Below are 17,250 nucleotides of genomic sequence, written 5' to 3' on the forward strand. Positions count from 1 at the left end.
TATTGGAAACTTTTAAAAAGGAATCTATAAGAGAGACAGACTTTTTAATGCCTTGATGAATACTTCACCCACATATCTCATGGCTGACATTTTTAGAATGGGAGTGAATTGTAAAGGTGTAACTTTGTTTGTAGAGGAGAACTACTTAATCCAGTGATAACTCAGCAGGGAGGGGAGGAAATGGGGTTTTCTATTTTTTTAAGAGCAAATAAAATCTGGGGACATCCAGAATCACACTGGAAATATGTGGTCAGAATGCAGCAATGAGGAGGCCGTCTCAGTCCCTGGCACACAAAACAATACTTTAGACTTCAGAAGGAGAGGTGGAACATATTAATATGCCAGCAAATTACAAGGTATTTTTGTTTTCATGCCTCTGACAGAACCTTCTTTCAAGCCTATATTGATACAGGGAATTGTATCTTCTTGATCACAGTGCCGTGAAATCACATTTGCATTCTTGTTCCCAGATCATGCTCTAATTTTGCTTTGTAACATTAATTTGAGTTTAGTGTGAAAGACAAGAGTCAGCAATTGACTGCCTGGATATGTAAAACAGTTAGCAGCATGTGTATGAAAGACAAAGGCAACAAGCATAAAACCAGGTCATACCATTTTGTACAAGAGCTTGAACATGTTGCTAAAGCTTTGCTGGAGAACAGAGATCAGCATAGGTTATTTTAAACAAATTCACTGATTCCTTTCTACTGGTGCAGAGAAGGTATGCCCTGAAAGAGGGGGGCCACAGCATCCCAGGTGAGCTATTCTTTGCATTAAAGTCCTCAGAGCTTGTGTTTAACAACTCCATTTTTTTTTTCATAACTCTAAGATAAAAGAGACCAAAAGTCCCTGCCTTTTACTGTGGAGGCTGATCCCTTTGGCCTCTGCAGCCACATCCCATATTGCTACACAACCAGAGCTGCACCAATACATCTGCAGGGAGATTTTTTTCCCAGTGATTAGCACACCTTTCTCGCTACATGGGGATTCCTCTGTGGGGAGGGCAGCTTACATGCCTGCATCAGGTGTTCTTTCATGAAGACTTTACTTTTGCTTTCATTTTGGTGTTCTCTTCCCCTAAAATAATAATTGCTCAGCAGGAAGTCAGCCATTGTTAGTGCGCAGGAGAAATTTAACCATTATCTGTGCAGTGAAATGTGCCCTTCAGTGCACAGTGCTTGAGTTTTCCCTTCATTTAAGGAAAACTGGAGTGGGGAAAACACTGAGGCTTCACACCCCCAGAATACTCGTGAAATGCCTAACAAATGCCAACTTGCATAATTCAATTTATCGTTCTGTCAGATATCAAGATAATATAAATTTGAATTTACATTGCATTTGTATGCAGTATTATGGAATTCACTGTTTTCTTTAGAATACAGGCGGTTAAAGTGGCAAAGAAAGATTCAGTGTGTTGGAAATATATGTTCATTCTTGCTCGCTGGATGAACTGGTGGAATTATACCCTATGCAAACCCCTTCCCTCTTAAATTTGTTTGCAAGATACTCTACTCAAATTAAAAGGATTATGGCACACATTTTCACAGGGCAGTCATTTGCTAATTGCTGTGCATTTTGTTCTGCTTTCTCCTACAGTACAAATGAAAACAGTAGGAGAGAGCCCTTTCAGAAGATTAAGCAGCAAGCATTAGCCTGAAAGGAATGGTATTAGGAGGCTGGGCATTTTTCATTCTTATTATTCCATGAAATGGTGGGAAGAGTACAGCATAATAGTTCTAATATGTGCCCAGTAATACATAAGTCTGATGCAACTCTCATCAGGCATGCATCTTGTTAAGTGTAGCATCAAGAACATAAAGGTTACTGAGCTAGATTCAGGCAATAGTTGTGCAAGATATTTAAACTGTGGGGCAAGAAGTTTTCAGGCTTGTTTTCAACTTGAAACTAGTTTGGGTTGTGTAGATTAATTTTAAAACATTTTTCATCATGGGAATTATAATAGTACCATGGGGCCTGCTGAGATTGGGTCCAAACACAGAGTAGTAGAGAGTCCCTGAAGAGTTTACAGTCTAAACAGGTAAGGGGAAAGGATAGAACAGACAAGCAGAGCTATCAATATTATGGTGACAAACATCTACTTCCATTATTGCATTTTTTGGGGTGAGATTTAGCTCAGGGATTACCTAAATGGAAAGAAAAAGGAAGGGACGGCGGTGACAGAGCAGCGTGAGAAGAGAAAGGGGGCAAAGTAGGAGGGCAAGGGTGAAGTGAGGCTAAAGTGAAGAGATTGGGAGGGAGAGAGCAGGAGGAGGTTGGAGCAAACAAACAACAACAAATGGTGGATTGTATGGAAAAACACCAGGGTGGGGACTTGTAATGCAAATGCACTGTAATACATTACAGGATTATCCAGGTTGAATGTCCCAGGTGCTCTAAAAACGTATGGTAGAGACAGCCACAGTCCCAAGATCGTACAATCTAAGGCCCCACACGTACAAAGAGTTACTCCCGTGTTAAACTTTATGCACTGGCAGTAGCCCTACTGAAGTCAATGGGACAACTCACAGTGATTATAGATAAGCAGGCGTCAGTCTTTGCAGAAAGTCGGCACATTTAAAAACTGCTTTGCTGTACTATTTGCACATGCAAGATTGACATATGGTGCCTGTGAACTCACCATTTCTGAAAGCAGACCCTCTTGCATGAATAGCTGTAAGATGTGAGCATGGCTGGGATGAATTTATTTTAAAATTCAAGTGATTATTTATGGAGGGTTTTTTTTTTTTTTGCACCAGTCTCTCAGTCATATTAATAATAAATAAATGTCAGGATAAGACCTATATGCTGAAAATACTGTATAACCAAAACTACATTATCCACAGATGCATTGGTTCATGATGAGTTTCTAGGTGTCATTCAAGGTGCTGGTTTTAAGCTCTAGAATTCTACCTAGTCCTGACTACCTATGGGACCAGTTTTACTCCCATAGTGCAGGGGCAGTGCCTTAGACCCTTCAGGCCTGATTCTTTATTGCCCTGCACCTTGGGTGGTCAGTTACACTGGTGCAAAGTGAGTTCATAAAGCTACCGTTCTGTTAGTATTATATACCCACTATATACTCACTTTACAAAGGTGCAAATAACTAAACAAAGTGCAAAGCAATGGAAAATCAAGCCCCTTGGTCCTCTTGTGTCTCATGCCGGTATTTAAAACCAACTTGGCACATGGAGCTGACAGCCCTAGAATTCTACATTTGGGGTTAACTCACATTTGTGTAAAAAGAAAAGGAGTACTTGTGGCACCCTAGAGACTAACCAATTTATTTGAGCATAAGCTTATGTGAGCTTGTGTGATCAAGGGTTTGAACAGAGCTGTTTTGCTCGAGTTCTCAACATTGCTGTGATTCGCTGAGGTGGCTAAAGTCGGGCACACAAAAACTAAAATGTGGATCATAACTAAGGCTTGATGGAAACGGGAATTTTTATTGCACAGGAAATTCTGACATTTCAAAATTTGTTTTTGTTCTAAATTGTACTGAAAACCCGCAAATTGCAAAATTTTCCTGTGGAACAGAAATTTTGAAAAAGGTTGAGTCAGAGCCATCAAAATGTTTTCTTTCTATAAAGTCAAAACATAGTATACAATAACATGTATATAATATTTTTATGATATAACAGAAAAGTCTAAATGAAATCAAAATGATGAAATTGTAACAAAATATTTCAACATTATCCAAATGAAAAGCTAAAGTTGAAATGGTTTATTTGGACATTTTTCCAGCTAAAATTTCATTGCAGTTGATGCATTCCCCCAAACATTTGATTTTGAAGAAACTGTATTTTTTGACAGAAAACCGTTCCATTGAAAAAGTTTTGAACAGCTCTAATCAAGTAGAATGCTTTGTAAATCTAATAACAATCATGGAAATACTTCCTATACATATTGGTTACTTTCCACAGTACAGAAGCATAGAAATATAGCACTGGAAGAGACCTCGAGAGGTCATCAAGTCCAGTCCCCTGGACTGAGGCAGGACCAAGTAAACCTAGATCACCCCTGACCATTGTTTGTCTAACCTGTTCTTAAAAACCTTCGACGACAGGGATTCCACAACCTTTTTTGGTAACCTATTTCAGTACTTAACTACCCTTACAGTTAGAAAGTTTTTCCCAATATCTAACTTAAATCTCCCTTGCCGCAGATTAAGCGCATTGCTTCTTGTCCTATCTGCACTGGACATATAGAGCAGTGGATCACAGTCCTCTTTCTAACAGCCATTAACAAACTTACAGACTGTAATAAAGTCCCTAACTCAGTCTTCATTCAACATTTCCAGTTTAACCTTTCCTCATAGGTCAGGTTTTCTAAACCTTTTATCATTCTTTTTGCTCTCTTCTGGATTCTCTCCAACTTGTCCACATCTTTCCTAAAGTGTGGCACCCAAAATTGGACACAATACTCCAGATGAAGGCTTACCATATGCAAGTCTTAGATACGACACTCCTGTTAATATCTCCCAGAATGCCATTTTTGCAAATGCATCACATCATTGGCTTATATTCAATCTGTGATCCAGCTATAACCCTAAGATCCTTTTCAGCAGTTCTACTCCTTAGCCAGTTGTTCCCCATTTTTTTAGTTGCGCATTTGATTTTTTTCTACCTTATTGCAGTATTTTGCACTTGTCTTTACTGAATTTCATCCTGTTGATTTCAGACCAGTTCTGCAATGTATCAAGGTCCTTTTGAATTCTAATCTTGCCCTCCAAAGCGTTTGCAGAAAACTTTTCCTCTCACCCCACAGATAAGTCAAATGCATTGTAAAACATGAATCTTTTATTTCTGAATTTAGATTTAAAGTCCAGCGTTCCTTTTGAACCTTCCACAGTGACAGCTTTTAAAAAAATATATGGCACCTTTATAAAACACAACATTTTATGATCCTGAAAGAACCTTTAATATTTAAAATTTAAAGGTCCCATTCTCCCACACCAGGGATGTCTTGTATTCTGCAATGTTACTTTTTGTCAAACTGAATTTCAAACCATGAGATCAAGAACTGAAATTTCAGTTGATTGATTATCTCACAAGCCAAGAAAGTACTTTTAATTGCTTACCTCCAAGATGAATGTTGACTTGGCTCAATTTGGCGAATAATTCATGAGGTTTCATAAATATGCATGTCCTATCCTGTACAGAGCAGCATTATTAATCTGCCTTTTCCCAAGAGTAGAGTAATGAATTAAATAAAAGGGGATTTAAGAAGAAGAATGGATTATAAATAAAGGGATTTGTAGGAAATAATGTTATCATTTAAGGTTAGTTTAGCTAATACATCCTGATTTCTGAAAAGCTCACTAGTTGTAGGGTACCTTGTTATTGTTCATTCTGTGATTTGTTGAGGATGGATTATTTTTCTGTTTTCATGGACATCATCTTCTGCCTAGGGTGATAGAGGACTTTCCATACATCTGTAATCAAATTGCAATGCCACCCAATTCTGATGTGCTAACATTTTGTGATCCTGATCATTTTGAGAAGATTTCTCTTTCGTTACCCCAGCTGAGGATCAGATAAGGCTATATCTCATTGGAAAAAAACACAGAGTGTGAGACCTCACTTTACTTCCTTCAGAGAGAAAGCGTGTTTGTCCTTTTTGTTCATTTCACACAACTAAGAACTCTAGGAAACAAAGAGCTTTCAAATTCATGTAGATGCCCTTCCTGGAAGTATTAAAGAGTCTCCCATTTCTGTGTTTTACACTAGCACATGGAGTGTTTTACATTAGCACATGGTTTGATTTACTGGCAGCATGAGGGGCAGATCATTTTCTGTGCAAGCCATGCAAAAATTTAGGAAAAAAACCTGCCAAACACCAGCTGTCAGCAAACAAGGTTCCCAGCCCACCTGTAAATGGAACCATCTGCACCCAGCATGATCCCTCATGAAGACTCTCCAAGCAGGTCTAAGCATTTAAAATGGATTCAGACGTCACTGGGATTCAGTGACTCTGAGTGAGTTAATTTCACTGAGTTTTAATATTTCAACTTAATTAAGATAGTTCGGTTTTGACCTGTACCCTTATTTTTATGTCCTGACTCAGAAGTGACAGAACCTGTGAATAATCTCCTGATCCATCTAGGGATAGAAAACATCATTAGCCATGTTGTATGACCTGGAATTGCAACCTAGGCCTCTACCCTCATCTAGAGTGTTATTTCCCAGCCTGTAGCCTGAATCTTTCCCCCTAAAGGGAACTTGAGCTAATCCTAACCAGATCAAAACTCTTCTGCACAGCTAACTCTTAAAGGACCAGACCCCGTGAGGTGCTAAGTACCTCTGGCAATGTTCTGAGCATCCTCAGTTCCCACTGACTTTACAGGAGATGCTCAGTACCTCAGGTGTCAGTGCCCAGGTGCCAAGGAGGGCTAACAAAGCTGAAGGAGCTATTGCCTCAGTAAAGAATGCAGGGTTGGGCCTTTAGTCATCACAAAACAATTTTTACTCTTGTAGAGTAGGTCAAATCCTGACGTTCTTTTTCAGTTTTCACTCAAGCAAACTCCAGTGGGGTTCAGGGAGGGTGTGACTGCATAAAGACAGAGTAAAAGCTAAGTAAGGAAAGTTTTAGCAGCTGGAAAAACAGCTATTTAAAATCCATATAGTCCAACATTTAGGAGACACTGGGGTTTTGGTTTGGGACATTACTCAATATAGAGTCTTCCTGGACCACTGCAGAATCTGAGACTAACACAAGAATGTAACAGCATCCTCAACTGGCAAAAGACAAACCCTTCAGCATACAGCAATAACTTCAGTTTGGTGGCTTAACTGAATCACGGCCTTTCAACTTCAGGAGCTCCACACCAGAGACCAGAAAAATCAAATGGACTGAAGACATGTACAGTAGAATAAAAAAACAGAGATAAAACAAGAAAAGCAACCAAGTTAGATTTGTATTGTATGGTTTGCAGTTGACCCAGGATTCTTCACAATAAGGGAGAAAGAAAATTAGGACAGCCTTAAGCCTCGGCATGGGGGGGTGGGGGTGAAGCAACCTTTTAAACAAAGAACCTATTTTTTTTTTTTTGCGTCTTCTGACACATGGAGCATGTCACTGAGTATTGTAAAATCACAGACAGTACTGGCACAGTAATGTACTAGAGATGATATTTCAAGGTGTGGTAAGTATCACTTAGTCAAGATCAGAATCAAGCTGGTATATTAAAATAAACAAAATAATAATAAAGGGCCAAAGAAAAGCACTTGAGTATCAGTGAGGTGAAACTGAAGAGAACCAGAGCTTGCCTATTTCTGGGTTTTAGGAAGGCAGTCAGGAACAATGAAACGCTGACCATGAATGGTGTTCAAGAAAAGTGAATTGTATATCATTCAAATAAAGATGGAAACGAACATCAAAATGACAATCTCTGAGCTACAAAGCAACAGCCAGGAAACCAAAATGAGCCCAGGACAATGAATGGAGCCCTAAACATGCCTCAGGTTGAAGAGCAAAATGAAAAGCCGTGTCATATGTCTGGCAATAATTTTGTACCCACAAAACCAAGCAGCTTTGTGGTGGGGAAGCATCACATATAAAAATTCAAGGCTCACTAGGAGCCATGTTTTGAATTTCTGTTAGAATTGTAAACATACATAAACTACCATGCAATGAATGACGTTGAAATGGTATCCATTGCCATCTGTTATTGGAAACATGAGATGAGTTTCTCTTGAGATCATGATCATGCACCAAGAGACCAGATAAAGATGATGATTTGATAGGTTCCACTTGGAATGCCGTTTCCCCATGAATACATAACTGCAATGAAGAACGTATTGGATGACTTTGTGAAAAAAATCCAACTTCTATCATCTCAACAAATGTTCTTGCGGATAGTCCCATGAATTTTCTTTTTCACTCTTAGTAATGATATGTATTTCATGCAGTCAGATTTCAAATTGCATGGTGAGCGACTTTGCTAAATTAGATGTGTGGCAAAGAATATAATCTGGTCGGTGTATTATCAATACTGGAGACCCAAGAATCAATAAAACCTCTCTTTTCAAAAAATTCAAATTCAATGTATTTCCTTCCACCTTCACGGTGTAGACATTCCAGCTCAGGCTGCAGGGCGGGCTCTGTCATAAATATAAAGGGAAGGGTAAACCCCTTTGAAATCCCTCCTGGCCAGGGGAAAGCTCCTCTCACCTGCAAAGGGTTAAGAAGCTAAAGGTAACCTCGCTGGCACCTGACCAAAATGACCAATGAGGAGACAAGATACTTTCAAAAGCTGGGAGGAGGGAGAAAAACAAAGGGTCTGTGTGTCTGTCTATAGTCTGTCTTTGTCGGGGATAGACCAGGAATGGAGTCTTAGAACTTTTAGTAAGTAATCTAGCTAGGTACATGTTAGATTATGATTTCTTTAAATGGCTGAGAAAAGAACTGTGCTGAATAGAATAACTATTTCTGTCTGTGTATCTTTTTTGTAACTTAAGGTTTTGCCTAGAGGGGTTCTTTATGTTTTTGAATCTAATTACCCTGTAAGGTATCTACCATCCTGATTTTACAGAAGGGATTTCTTTATTTCTATTTACTACTATTTTTTATTAAAAGTCTCCTTGTAAGAAAACTGAATGCTTTTTCATTGTTCTCAGATCCAAGGGTTTGGGTCTGTGGTCACCTATGCAAATTGGTGAGGCTTTTTATCCAACATTTCCCAGGAAAGGGGGGGTGCAAGTGTTGGGAGGATTGTTCATTGTTCTTAAGATCCAAGGGTCTGGGTCTGTAGTCACCTAGGCAAATTGGTGAGGTTTTTTACCAAACCTTGTCCAGGAAGTGGGGTGCAAGGTTTTGGGAAGTATTTTGGGGGGAAAGACGCGTCCAAACAGCTCTTCCCCAGTAACCAGTATTAGTTTGGTGGTGGTAGCGGCCAATCCAAGGACAAAGGGTGGAATATTTTGTACCTTGGGGAAGTTTTGACCTAAGCTGGTAAAGACAAGCTTAGGAGGTTTTTCATGCAGGTCCCCACATCTGTACCCTAGAGTTCAGAGTGGGGGAGGAACCGTGACAGGCTCCAAGACCCTCTCCTCTCGCTGGGTTTCAGAGCACAGGCTCCAGCTCCAACCTGGATGGCTACACTGCTATTTTTAGCCCTGCAGCGTAAGTCCGAGTCAGTTGACCCAGAATCTGAGACTCGCTGCCACAGGTTTTTCATTACAGTGTAGATATATACCCTTTGCAGTAGCAGCAAAAAAATTATGGCCATCTGATGGATGTTGAGTGGGCTGGTGAGATCTGTAGTGTTTGTTGTCCACATTAACAGAAAACGCACCACTATAAGCATGCATATTTGTGAGCTCTGTTTTCTTTAGAGACATTCTTAATTGATAAAACGTCTGCTCAGCCCCACATACACAATTAATTTCTAATGTTAATATTTGGCAATTTTTCTGAGTATCATGACCAAAGTAAACTGGCCTGGCTCTTTTGGCAAAAGCCACAAAACTTTAGCAAAGTGGCCTCCCAACACGGGGGGACTGGAACGAGCAGAATCGTTTATATTTTTGCAGTTACCCAGTGGACTATTTTGATGGAGATCATTGGAAAGATCATTTGCTCAACATTTTAAACTGTTAAAACCCTAAATAGTCAGTAACGTTATAGTCAATGGAGGAAAAGCACTAGTGGTAGGTGGTTTTAAATGAAATTACATTAGAACTATGACCATATAACATCATTGTACCTTGCACAAGAGGCCAGTACAGGATTATAATGGATGTAATAGATTCATTTTTGTTGTTTGCCCTCTAAAGGCAGTATACAATATATACATGCTCACTGTAGAGTTGCGCACATTATTGTTCTGCCACCTCCCATGGTAACACCAAAAGCTCAGGGTCTTATCTGAAGTCCATTATGATCTGAGACGGCAGAGATGTAACAGCCTGGAGTTTTGGTGCGTTTTGTTTTAAATCATAAGGTCAACTGTGTGAGGCCCAATTCAGGAAAGCAATCACGTATGTAATTAACTTAACGCAAATTAACACTTATTCGTATTGCGGTGGCACTCAGGCATCCCAGACACACACCAGGATGCCATTGTGCTAGGTGCTGTACAAACAGACAATCTCCCCTGCTTCAAAGAGCTAAAAATGTGAAGAACTTGCTTTCCTGAATGGCAATTCTTTCAACACCTGAGTCTGCAGTCCTTTCCTCTCGACTGTCTGTTACTTGCACTTGCATTAGAGGGATTTCTGCAACACATTTGTTTTAAAATAGCAACTAAAATGTTAGAATTACAAATATGACTTGTTTCAACATATGTTAAAACAGTCTCTTTGTGCTTTGACACAAATTAAACACCTATGGTTCTACAACTGTTATTTATTGTATCAGATTTTAATTATTTACCATTGAAAGTCAGAATGTTGTTGAATCCGGTTTAACACAGCTAATATCCATATTTTGCGGCTGTCATTCTTACAATGAAATCTGCAGGATATGTTTGTATAGTCATTCTGCTACTCTGATTTTCCACTGTAGGCTATTTTATAAACTTGCCTGGATATAATTTTACTGATTCAAATTTACTCTATATATTAATGTTTGTAAAACACTTTTGATCACATAAAGCAAATGAATGAGAAGGATTATTACTGTAATATGCTTTCTATAAACACTCTTACTATTAATTATTTATGAAGTATCAAAATGTGCTCAATACTTTACAGACATACAAGATGACAAGATTTCAGCCCCTGTATGGCTACAATCTAAGAAATAATAAAAATCAATGTGTTCTTTTTGGTTTGTTTTGACATATCCACTGAAAAGTTTTGCATCATCAGAACAACTTGCTGGATCTAAAGAAATGCTTAAAAACCCTTTAATTTAAAATGCGATCTATTCTGATAACAAAAAATACACAGTCAGCTATTTGATACTCTAAAGACATTTTTAAAAAGTTAGAACAAAACACTAATTGTTGGGGAAAATATATTTGCTTTTATTTTTTCCTAAGCAAGTATGCTAGCACATCTCAGATAAGAGTGTTTCGTCCTTTAATATGCAAATCAAGCTTCTACATATTAGTAATTAGAATTATAATGAATGCGCCTTTAGAAGAAATGCTGGCCTATTTACTCATTAACTCAAGAGTAAAGAAGCAGACTTGTGAATTGCACTCTGGATTATCTTGTTATATGCTCAGTCATGTACCATCAGTTATGTATTGTACTTTCTGTAGTGAGTATAACAACATATCATCTGTAGATACTAAGGATCAAATGTCATCCCAACACTGGTGCTTTCCTATACTGTGCTGATAAACTTTGTAGACCTTCACAGTTGGGTTTTTAGGAGTCTGGAGATAGGTTAGGTAGCATTTGACCTTCCAGTCTCATTTAGTATTTCAGTCCTAGCTCCTCTCTATTACACAGAGACCAGAATAAATATATAATTTTGTAAGAGAAAAAATGTTCTGTCACTTATTTAAACTGCACAGCTGCTCAGCGGTGACCAAACAATTTGGGGGCTCAATTATGGCTTTGCCACAAGTCCCGAATAAGGGGAAGTGCATAGTTGTGTTTGCCCAGGAACAGACCAGGAACCATTTATTGAGTAAGAGCCACAATCTGTTCTTGCCTGCCCCTTTCCACTTGCTCTGTGAGATCAAGAAAATAAGCTTCACCAGCCCTACCTCTGGTGCTGATTACTTCCCCCTCCATGCCAGCTCAGCTGTGGTGGACAGTGAATGGCAGAGGGGAGGAGGCAAAGAAAAAAAGAAGATTGATTCAAGGATCTGCCTAATTCCTGATCTTGTCACTCGTCCACTACCTGCCCATGTACACAGGAGGGGGAGTAGCGGCCTTGCAGATGCTACCCACAATATGGTAGCCAGATAAGGGAAATAAGCGGGTTCCTTCTGCCCTTTTACTCTCCTGAGCAGGACTCAGGGGGAGTTACAATCTTATCCTAAAGATGATTACCTTGGAAAAGCAGATATTGCTTCCATCTCTCAGACAGACACTGAATGTGGGCTCTTGTTCCTCTCCATGGCTTGACTGTGCCTTCCACAGACAAACACACTATCTCATCTGGGAGTCTTTTGCACCAAGATTTGCACCAAGATTTGCCCAGCTATTACTACTACTATCCATGTTGCAAGGAAGAGGGGAATCAAGCCCACTCTATGTTCAGTACATGGTTTTCCTGCTTTTTTTTTCATACCAGAAATCTCTCCGACTGGTAATTATGTTGCCCTTGTAGCTAATCATTTTTTTGCATGGCCCTGTTCATTGGCACTGCCGCATAAATGAAGAGAAACAGAAGAAAACAATTAAAAGTGCTTCGGTGCCACCACACCAATGTGCCTCTGTTACTTGTACAGTTCTAGCTCTGGACTGATTTTTAACCTTATTCTGAAAAAAAAAAATCACATCACTGAAATATAAAGCCCTAACCCCAGCGTTATTACCTGCTTCTGGGTTCTTCAGACTGAGAAACTTCTGTTCTATTCAGTGATGATTACAGCTGAGTAACAAAGGTGCATTCCCGTTTCCAGTTCAACCCTGCCTGATTTCCTTTTCTTTTCTCTCAGCTCTGGTAATGACACGCATAAAATAGGGGCATGATTAATAATTAATCTGTTCTGCACATCAGTGAATTTGATGCAGCAAAGAGAAGCTGTTTCCAGTATGAGCTGCGAGGCTGAGAAGCACAGCTTACTAAAAGCAAATTCCTTTTGCATGTGTTTTCATTCGTTGTACCCTTCAAGCAGCGAATCAAGCCTCTACTATATAGTGTTCCTATCTTGGGTGCTGTGTGGTACATAGGAGGTACAAATCCTATATAACCTTGCAATATTTCCCTTATGATACTGGAATAAAGTGATTTGCCTGAAGATACTTCGTAAAAGTTTTTGCCACTTCTGATTCAGTCACTGGTCCATCTAGTCTGGTACCTTGACTCTGGCAGTAACCAGTACTTGATGTTGCAAAGAAAGGCAAAAAGCATCCACTCACACTGCACCTACACAATACTTCAGATGGGTGGAAAAACTCCCTCCCTCGCTCCCATAGGCAATCAAGCTATCCCTTGAGGCATGAGATTTGATTGACCTTAGTTTCAACTTCCATAGCTCTTAATATATTATTAGCGGTTATAAAACTGTCCTGGCTTTTTGTACCAGTCCCAATGACCTCATGTGGCAGTGATCTTTATTACAGGATGTTCTTCTCAAGGCAAAAGCCTGAGTTACGCCATATGTGATCCAGTCAAATGGGAAACAGTCTGCTTGATATTATGAATGCTGAGGAAAGGCAGGTGCATGTGGAGAAAGGGTGTAAGGCACTTAGCTGTACAGTAAGCAGAGCTATAGGTAAGGTGTAGAGAAGATTCAGAAGTTCCTTTGAGGAATTGTCTGTTTCAGAGATATCTGGAAGATGCATCACAACAAACTAGAGTAGAAGAGGTTCAGAGATAAAGGCACCCAGAGAGAGCAGATATAGATATCCAATGAAAAAACATACAAGGGGGGATAGCAATTCCATAGAACATTTAGTGTTTCAAACTCAAAACAGGTTAGAGGAGGAAAAAGAATAAAGTGAGCCATAGGGCGTGTGGGCTTGGTTGATAAATAAGATAAAAAAAAACTAGATTTCTTAGAAGTTGGCTGTTAGGAATAATTAACAAAAGCAAACACAAACCTTGCAATGTGTTCCACTTGGGTAAACCCATGTCCACACTGAGTCAACTGCATTATTGCAGTGGAGTGGAAACTAGCATCAAACAGAACCCTAGCCCAGGGACATCATGTGACCCTCCCCATCCTAAAACTAACCCAGGACCACCAACAGATCCCAAATATAACTCTTGCTCAGGACCACCACCTGACACCCCAAGTCTAACCCAGGCCTGAAACTGCCAACCAGCCCCAACCCTAACTCTAATCCTCAGTCCCAATCCTAATCATACCCCAGGACCTCTTTTGCACCACAGACCTAACTTTAGCCTACAGCCATCATCCAGCCTTATCCCTAATCCTAGCCCAGTTTGTAATCAGCATAAAACCTAATCCCACCCAAGGCCAAGGAACAGCCCCAACCCTACCTCGGGGCCTCCTTCTGGCCCCAATTCTAGCCCTCGCTCGAGGAGCCCTATCAGCTCCATCCCTAGCCCCAGGCCAGGGCCACCTACTAGCCCAATCCTTAACCCTTGGCCAAACAAAGTTAGATTCAATATGCAGAATGGAAGACCAAGTTTAATTTTAAATGCCTGTGCCAGCAGTTTTCAAACCATCCTCTTATGACTTGCAAACTGAGAAAGTCTGATATGAAATCATTAAGATAGTAAACACAGAACTCCACAATCTCAGTTTCTTCAGTCACTTGAAGGGACAGGTAGCCCTAGATATGAATATTTCAGCATGAAGAAAGTGCATCTTATCTACCAAAATAGATGCACATAATTCTCTCTCATTACTGTTTTGCAAAACAAAAGAGTATCTCTCTGTTACTCACCAGGAGTAATAATACTTTGCTTTTACATACTTTTACTTTCAATGGAAGAGCTCAAAGCACAATACAAAAGTAGCATCCTCTTCCCCATTTTACAGATGAAGGCAATGAGGCACAATCGTTAAGTGACTTGGCCAAGATCACCAGGAACACTGTGGTGGGACTAAGAATAGAAACCAGGTATCTTCACCCTGGTCTCTGATCTAACCACTAGGCTTAACTGCCAACCCTTAATTCCCCATATAATTTAATGTGCCATTAAAGAATAAAGAGAATGCCGTTAACACAACCATTTTTCATGCCCTTTATAATTTAGTATGAGCTTTGGTGGATTTTCCCTATAATTTTTAATTCAGAAAATAGTTTGCTGATTAGTAACAGCACATTACCAGTGTCCAGACCATCTGTCAATGAAACACAGAACTGAATAGCCCCCACACTGATATAACCTAGCGAGATGCTGGCCCGTCTTCAAGTGTTAATTTGAGGGCTGTTCAGTGTAATCAGATCCAGCTATGCTTGCCATGAGTTTCCCAGTAACCTTTGAACACATTGGTGCGGAAAATATTGGCTGGAATTATTTGCAAAGTGTGTTTAGAAAAGAATTAAAGACATGACAATTTACTGTGGTTTTGGCTGTATTAGAGTGCACCGTGACTTGCAGAAATCAATGCATTCGGGATCCATTTGCTCAATTCAACCTTGCTCTCAGCAGCATAGTCAGAAATGAGGAGGAGGAGCAGTTCAGGTGATTCAGTGTTGGACAAGATGTAGAGGTTATTTAGCAACCTTGACTTCTAGCAATGGCATAAACACCTGCAGCAGTATGCATCTCCAGGGCTTGCTTTTCTCTCACTCACGCTGTGATAACTTCTTCACATCACTCCAGTTCTTGATTTACACCAGGGTAAAAGGGAGGAGAACTAACCAGCGATTCTCGTAAACAAGACTTGAATATGCCATTCAAAGAAAAACAAATGAACCAGGATGAATGTGAACGCAAACTTTCGTACAATACTTTTTTTTTTTTTAAAAAGGTGCTTTCTATATAAAAAATTATTCCAGGGGATATCAATTTGCACGAGTGTTTTATGCAGTCATATGGAGATCACCTTTAGGGAGACTCAAGTAAAATGACTGAGAAAGTGTTCACTTACCTCCGCATACATCCCTTTTTATTATTTTCCTTTGGAATGCTACATTTTGGTGATTAATAATCGGCTATCTGCATACCCATCTGCATTATATACATTGGCATGTTGCTTTTACTGCTGCCCTGTTAATTGCAAACACGGCCATAAAAATCAGTCATAAACATATGACAGTTTTACAAAATATGGCACTGTTTACTGCATACCAATGAATGTGTTATAGTTATTAGCATGCTCTAAGGGACAGGACACTGGTCTGGAAGTCAAGAGACCAGGGTTCTATTCCCAGTTGTGCCACTGACTGGCTGTGTGATCTTGGTCAAGTCATTTGTTTCTCTCTCCTTTTCCTCCTGCCCTTTGTCTGTCTTGTCTATTAATTCAAGAACAAGAGGACAGTCTATTTATCTATCTAGGGTACTTACATGGCCCCCTAACACCACAGTATCTGAGCATCTCAAAATCTTATCCCCCAAATACCCCTGTGAGCTAGGGAAGTGCTATTATCCACATTGTACAGGTCAGGAACTGAGGCACAGAGACTAAGTGATTTGCCCAAGGTCACACAGGAAGTCTGTGGTGGAGCAGGGAACTGAACTTAGGTCTCCCAAGTCCATGCTAATGCCCTATCCACTGGACCATCCTCCCTCCTCAGTGAAACTGAAGGGTGGAAAATTCAAAACTGGTAAAGCAAATACTTTTCCACACGATGCAGTTAGCCTGTGGGACTCATTGGCATGATATATCATTGTGTCATGAGCTCAGCATGATTTACAGGGGGATTAAACATTTATATGGATAACAAGAAAATCCAGAGTTGCAATGGTAAACACTAAACAAACCAAAAAACCCACAACCTCCTTGTGTGTTCTGGACAGGGGATAAACCCCCATGTGCCAGGGATTTGGCCCAGGTTTTAAAATATATTTAGGCACCTGTTATTGAAATTAGTGGGAGCTAGGTGGCTAAATACCTTTACAAACCTGGCCCCTAGGTACCTATAAAAATCTGGCCTTTGATCCAACTTTTAACCGTGGGGTGGGGGAAGTAAATTATTTTAAATACTTTATTGCTAATGTATCTGTTGTCTTTGGGGTAAGTTATTCACCAGATTAGCATGTGTTTGTTTTTAACCATTATTTCGATCGCATTTCAATTTGCATCAATTCTTAGGGAAAGACATTTCTTTTGTTAGAAAGGTTGGCATTTTGCCATGGTTGTCATGGAAGCAATGATTTCCATGTTGATTTGGGTTTTATTTTTTAATTCTCTATTTCCAATTACTTTTAGCATGTCAAGATTTTTGTTTGTGTATGGGTGGAAGGATGTGAAGGTTAACAGTTGAACAAACTTCCATGACAGCTTTGAGAGATGCAAAGACATACCTTGGGCAGCACAGAAGGCTAACGGGGGGCAGTGAAAAAAAAGTACAATGCAAGAGTGAGAGAATATTCTATCATAGATCATATGAGTTCAAATATTAAATTAAGCTCTAAGTGCAGAGTATACAGATAACAAAGAACTCTTACATGGTTTCTTACTTTTAAACGGTTTCAGAAAACTAAGTTATTTGACTGTGTAGCAAGTGTGTCCTTATTTAAATGAGATTATCTGAGTAGAAAAAG

The sequence above is a fragment of the Lepidochelys olivacea genome, assembly GCF_965140295.1.
Source record: "Lepidochelys olivacea isolate rLepOli2 genome assembly, chromosome: 14".
Taxonomy (NCBI): Eukaryota; Metazoa; Chordata; order Testudines; family Cheloniidae; genus Lepidochelys; species Lepidochelys olivacea.